General features: G+C 44.4%; 1 pseudogene; it reads right to left on the reverse strand.

Annotated features, from left to right (window-relative positions):
* Nucleotides 1–5,342: 5,342 nt before the first annotated feature.
* On the reverse strand, nt 5,343–6,000 carry LOC129031249 (GTP-binding nuclear protein Ran-like; annotated as a pseudogene).

The following is a 6,000-nucleotide window of genomic DNA, read 5'->3' on the forward strand; positions in this document are numbered from 1 at the left end:
ATGGTGCTGGGAAAACTGGCTAGCCATATGTAGAAAGCTGAAACTGGATCCCTTCCTTACACCTTATACAAAAATTAATTCAAGATGGATTAAAGACTTAAATGTTAGACCTAAAACCATAAAAACTCTAGAAGAAAACCTAGGCATTACCATTCAGGACATAGGCATGGGCAAGGACTTCATGTCTAAAACACCAAAAGCAATGGCAACAAAAGCCAAAATTGACAAATGGGATCTAATTAAACTAAAGAGCTTCTGCACAGCGAAAGAAACTACCATCAGAGTGAACAGGCAACCTACAAAATGGGAGAAAATTTTCACAACCTACTCATCTGACAAAGGGCTAATATCCAGAATCTACAATGAACTCAAACAAATTTACAAGAAAAAAACAAACAACCCCATCAAAAAGTGGGCGAAGGACATGAACAGACACTTCTCAAAAGAAGACATTTATGTAGCCAAAAAACATGAAAAAATGCTCACCATCACTGGCCATCAGAGAAATGCAAATCAAAACCACAGTGAGATACCATCTCACACCAGCTAGAATGGCAATCATTAAAAAGTCAGGAAACAACAGGTGCTGGAGAGGATGTGGAGAAATAGGAACACTTTTACACTGTTGGTGGGACTGTAAACTAGTTAAACCCTTGTGGAAGTCAGTGTGGCGATTCCTCAGGGATCTAGAACTAGAAATACCATTTGACCCAGCCATCCCATTACTGGGTATATACCCAAAGGACTATAAATCATGCTGCTATAAAGACACATGCACACGTATGTTTATTGCAGCACTATTCACAATAGCGAAGACTTGGAACCAACCCAAATGTCCAACAATGACAGACTGGATTAAGAAAATGTGGCACATATACACCATGGAATACTATGCAGCCATAAAAAATGATGAGTTCATGTCCTTTGTAGGGACATGGATGAAATTGGAAATCATCATTCTCAGTAAACTATCTCAAGGACAAAAAACCAAACACCACATGTTCTCACTCATAGGTGGGAACTGAACAATGAGAACACATGGACACAGGAAGGGGAACATCACACTCTGGGGACTGTTGTGGGGTGGGGGAGGGGGGAGGGATAGCATTAGGAGATATACCTAATGCTAAATGACGAGTTAATGGGTGCAGCACACCAGCATGGCACATGTATACATATGTAACTAACCTGCACATTGTGCACATGTACCCTAAAACTTAAAGTATAATTAAAAAAAAAAAAAATTTGACATATGGCCAGGCGCGGTGGCTCACACCTGTAATCCCAGCACTTTGGGAGGTCGAGGCAGGCAGATCACTTTGGGAGGCCAAGGCAGGCGGATCCATGTTAGCCAGGAAATCAAGACCATCCTGGCTAACATGGTGAAACCCTGTCTCTACTAAAAAAAAAAAACACAAAAAATTAGCCGGGCGTGGTGGTGGGCGCCTGTAGTCCCAGCAACTCGGGAGGCTGAGGCAGGAGAATGGCGTGAACCCGGGAGGCGGAGCTTGCAGTGAGCTGAGATTGTGCCACTGCACTCCAGCCGGGGCGACAGAGCGAGACTCCGTCTCAAAAAAAAAAAAAAAATTTTACATATTTCACTAACTTGATTAAAGTGGATGTTTTCCAAAATAATTTATTTTATTTTTATTTTCAAGACTATATCAGATATTTACTTAATATAAATAACAGCATATCTCTTTTATGTATACCGAAGTTTTTGTTTAGAGGTCTAAATAGGAGCCCTGGAAGACCCAAGTAATTCTACCTCTGTTGCCCAGACTGGAGTGCAGTGGCGCGATCTCGGCTCACTCCAACCTCTGCCTCTTGGGTTCAAACGTGCGCCACCACGCCCTGCTAATTTTTGCATTTTTCAGTAGAGACAGGGTTTCTCCATGTTGGCCAGGCTGGTCTCGAACTCCTGACCTCAGGTGATCTGCCCCTCTCAGCTTCCCAAAGTGTTGGGATTACAGGCGTGAGCCGCCATGCCTGGCCCTTGAATCTGTTTAAAGGAGAAGCAGCAGTGGTGGTGCTTTGTTCTCCTAAAGCCTCACTTAGGTTAATTCCATATCTTGGTTAGGTGCTACTGGCTCTGAAGCACAAAGCTCTTTGATGTGTGTATGTATGTGCGTGTTCTAGTAATGGGAGTGGAGCTTCTAAAACACGTTCTCTTAGCTCCACAAACTTCCCCTGAATTCCTTGAGGCAAAGTTTCCTAGCTTGGGCTTGTACTCAGACTCCTTTCTCCTATTTGGGGAAAACCAAAAACTCCTATTCTCCTTTTCAGAGATAACATTTAAGAATCACATTAAAAGAGGTCCACCTCAGCCTATAGGCATTTAAGTCACAAGGCACCATGAATCATTCTGTCATGTAAGAACCTGCATTTCCAAATGATGCCTAACCTAGTTCCTGACCCAGAACTGGCATTCAGTTAATATTTGGTGAATGATTGAGGCAGTACCTTGGGATCTGAGGACAGTCCTTCATCTAAGCAAGCCTTGCCCTCTTTGAACAATTGACTGCTATTGCAGCAACTAGAATGAAAGACAGGAAGATCTAATCTTAACCAGTGTGGCTGAGTATAGAAGGAAAGGTGATACCTTAGGCTACCAGCTATTAAGATTGTAGTGTAAACTTTGATGTTACATTAAGAAACAAATATACAGTCAATGCATTTATAAGTGTGCAAGTGATAAGATGTACCAGATGTCTTGTGTTTCAGTGCCTCTTTCTTTCTCTCCTTCCACCTTCGTTTTTCCAGAAATATAATCGTGGTATATTTGCTTCCTATTCATTGAAAATGCATATGCAAATAGCACTATGCTATAGGTTATGGAGAATATAAACATTAATAAGACCTCTTATCTACTCTACCTTGTCAGAATAGGGTCCATTTTATTCAAGCTAAAATTTCTGGCTGAGCATGGTGGCTTAAGCCTATAATCTCAGCACTTTGAGAGGGAGTGCAGTGACACAATCATGGGTCACTGCAATCCTCGACCTTCCAGACTCAAGCGATCCTCCTGCCTCAGTCTCTCCAGTAGTTGGGATAATGTGTTACCATGGCAGGCTATTTTTTTTATTTTTTATTTTTAGTTGAGATGGGGTCCCACTATGTTGCCCAGGCTGGTCACGAACTCCTGGGCTCAAGGGATCCTCCCATCTTGGCCTCCCAAAGTGCTGGGATTACAGGCATGAGCCACTGTGTTTGGCCCAAAATTTCTTTTTTTTTTTTTGAGACGGAGTCTCGCCCTGTTGCCCAGGCTGGAGTGCAGTGGTGCCATCTCGGCTCACTGCAGGCTCCGCCGCCTCCCGGGTTCACACCATTCTCCTGCCTCAGCCTCCCGAGTAGCTGGGACTACAGGCACCTGCCACCATGCCCGGCTAATTTTTTGTATTTTTAGTAAAGACGGGGTTTCACCACGTTAGCCAGGTTGGTCTTAAGCTCCTGACCTTGTGATCCACCGGCCTCGGCCTCCCAAAGTGCTGGGATTACAGGCATGAGCCACCGTGCCCGGCCGTCTGGCCCAAGATTTCTTAGAACAATTAGCCAGGCAAGGTGGCTCATGCCTGTAATCTAGGCTACTCAGGAAGCTGAGGTTAGAGGATAGTTTGAGCCCAGGAGTTTGAGACTGTGGTGAGCTGTAATCACACCACTATACTCCAGCCTATGTGACACTTTAGCCTGGGTGAGAAAGTGAGACTCTGTCTCTTAAATAAATAAATACTAAAATAAAATTTCCAGTTAATATAATGTAGAATGAGGCAGGGCACGGCGGCTCACGCCTCTAATCCCAGCACTTTGGAGGCTGAGGCTGGCAGATCACTTGAGGTCAGGAGTTTGAGACCAGCCTGGCCAACATGGTGAGACCCCGTCTCTACTAAAAATACAAAAAATTAGCTGGGTGTGGTGGTGCATGCCTGTAATCCTAGCTACTCGGGAGGCTGAGGCAGGAGAATCGCTTGAACCAGGGAAGGAGAGCTCGAAGTGAGGTGAGATTGCACCACTGCACTTCAGTCTAGGTGAGACTCCCTCTCAAAAATAAGAAATAATAATAATGTGGTAGAATAGAAAAAGAAAGTTTTAAGAGTCAGAATGTCTCTGCTACATACTAGCTGTGTGACCTTGGGCAAGTTATTTTCTTTAATCACTCAAATGGGAATAATTAATAGGTGTTTTAAGGGAGATTATGAGGTTTAAATGAGAACATAAGCAAAGCATTTCATTTTGTGTTCAATGAATGCCAAAGCCAATCTAATACTTCATTGGGGTTTTCCTTCCTTCCTTCCTTCCTTTCTTTTCTTTCCCTTCCTTCTTTCCTTCCTTCCTTCCTTTTCTTTCCCTTCCTTCCCCCCTCCATCCCTCCCTCCCTTCTTTCCTTCTTTCCTTCTTTCCTTCCTTCCTTCCTTTTCTTTCCCTCCTTCCCTCCCTCCCTTCCTTCCTCCTTCCTTCTGATGTAACTGTAGCAGTCTTATATTTGCAACTCAAGAAGGAATCAACTGTGTTCCAAAACAGCTAAATATGCAGGTCACCCAACAAAGGTTTTGTTTGTTTATTTGTTTGTTTTAAGACAGAGTCTGAGTGCAGTGGTACGATCTCGGCTCACTGCTGCAATCTTTGCCTCCCAGGTTCAAGCGATTCTCCTACCTCAGGCTTCTGAGTAGCTGGTATTACAGGCGCCCGCCACCACTCCCAGCTAATTTTTGTATTTTTAGTAGAGATGGGGTCTCATCATGTTGGCCAAGCTGGTCTTGAACTCCTGATCTCAAATGATCCACCCACCTAAGCCTCCCAAAGTGCTGGGATTACAGGTGTGAGCCATGACGCCTGGCCATGAAGGTATTATTATTATTATTATTATCATTATTATTATTATTATTGAGACAGAGTCTCTCTGTGTTGCCCAAACTGGAGCGCAGCGGCGCAATCTCGGCTCACTGCAACCTCCGCCTCCCGGGTTCAAGCGATTCTCCTGCCTCAGCATCCTGAGTAGCTGGGATTACAGGCACCTAACACCACGCGTGGCTAATTTTTGTATTATTAGTAGAGACAGGATTTCACCATGTTGGTCAGGCTGGTTTCAAACTCCTGACCTCGTGATCCGCCCACCTCGGCCTCCCAAAGCGTTGGGATTACAGGCGTGAGCCACTGCGCCCAGCGCAGGTATTTTTTAAACTGCCACATTCACTCCGAAGCCCATTCATCTCCTTCAGCATCCCACAGATGAAGCACGTGTTCCGCTTAGCTAGATAACAAGGTGAGGCACACTTTGCACTGCTGATGTCACAGGAAAGCTGTCTATAAAACTATACTTCTGATACTGGGCTCCAGCTTTGTTCTCACAGATAATCATCCTCATCCAGGAGAGCAGCTGTCTGAGCAAACTCTAACTCATGCTCATAGTGCTCTGTCAAAGCTGGGTCCATGACAACCTCAGGTAGGGGAGCACAGGGTAGCAAACCCCAAGTTAGGGCCTCCAATGAGCTTCCTAGCAAGCCAGAGAAAGGGCTTTTCAAAGTTGTAGTTACTTCTGGCAGTAATGTCATAGTACTGAAGATTCTTCTTTCAGTGGAAGACAATAGATTTTGCCTTCACTTTCCTGTCCTTAATATCCACTTTGTTGCCGCACAACACCATGGTGATGATTTCACACATTGGCACCAAATCTCCATGCCAGTTAGGCACATTCTTGTATGTAACTCTTGATGTTACATCAAACATTATGATGGCACACTGGGCTATGGGTTCGATATAATAACCATCTCTGTTCACCACATCTCTCCTGGCCGGCTGTATCCCATTTATTGAACTTAATACGTCCTCTGTTGGTGTGGAACACTTGGGTGATGAACCTCAGCACCCATACCTCTCAAATGTGGCTACATACCTCTCAAATTCACCAGTCAAATGATGTTTCATGAAAGTAGTTTTTCCAGTACCATCACCACCAACCAATACAAGTTTGAACTAGACCTGGGGCTCTCCCTGGACAGCCAT

The sequence above is a fragment of the Pongo pygmaeus genome, chromosome 1 (assembly GCF_028885625.2).
Source record: "Pongo pygmaeus isolate AG05252 chromosome 1, NHGRI_mPonPyg2-v2.0_pri, whole genome shotgun sequence".
In the NCBI taxonomy this organism is placed as follows: domain Eukaryota; kingdom Metazoa; phylum Chordata; class Mammalia; order Primates; family Hominidae; genus Pongo; species Pongo pygmaeus.